Below are 419 nucleotides of genomic sequence, written 5' to 3' on the forward strand. Positions count from 1 at the left end.
CATCCAGCCTCTGCTTAAAGGCCTCTAATGAACCATAGAGACCCAAGAAGGGCCCTGATCCAGACCAGCTCCCTCCTCCTCCTTCTTCTGCCATGCAGGAACTCTCCATCAAAGCATCCCCATTGACAGATGATCATCCAGTCTCTGCTTAAAGGCCTCTAATGAACCATAGAGACCCAAGAAGGGCCCTGATGCAGACCAGCTCCCTCCTCCTCCTTCTTCTGCCATGCAGGAACTCTCCATCAAAGCATCCCCATTGACAGATGGCCATCCAGCCTCTGCTTCAAGACAGCCTCCAAAGAAGGAGACTCTGCCAAACTCTCCATTGAGGGAGGAGTGGGTCCCTCTCTGGAACAGCCCTGACTCTCAGGAAGTTCCTCCTAATGTTTGGGTGGAGTCCCTTTTCCTGGAGCTGGCAT

This window comes from Sceloporus undulatus, chromosome 3, assembly GCF_019175285.1.
Source record: "Sceloporus undulatus isolate JIND9_A2432 ecotype Alabama chromosome 3, SceUnd_v1.1, whole genome shotgun sequence".
Taxonomy (NCBI): Eukaryota; Metazoa; Chordata; class Lepidosauria; order Squamata; family Phrynosomatidae; genus Sceloporus; species Sceloporus undulatus.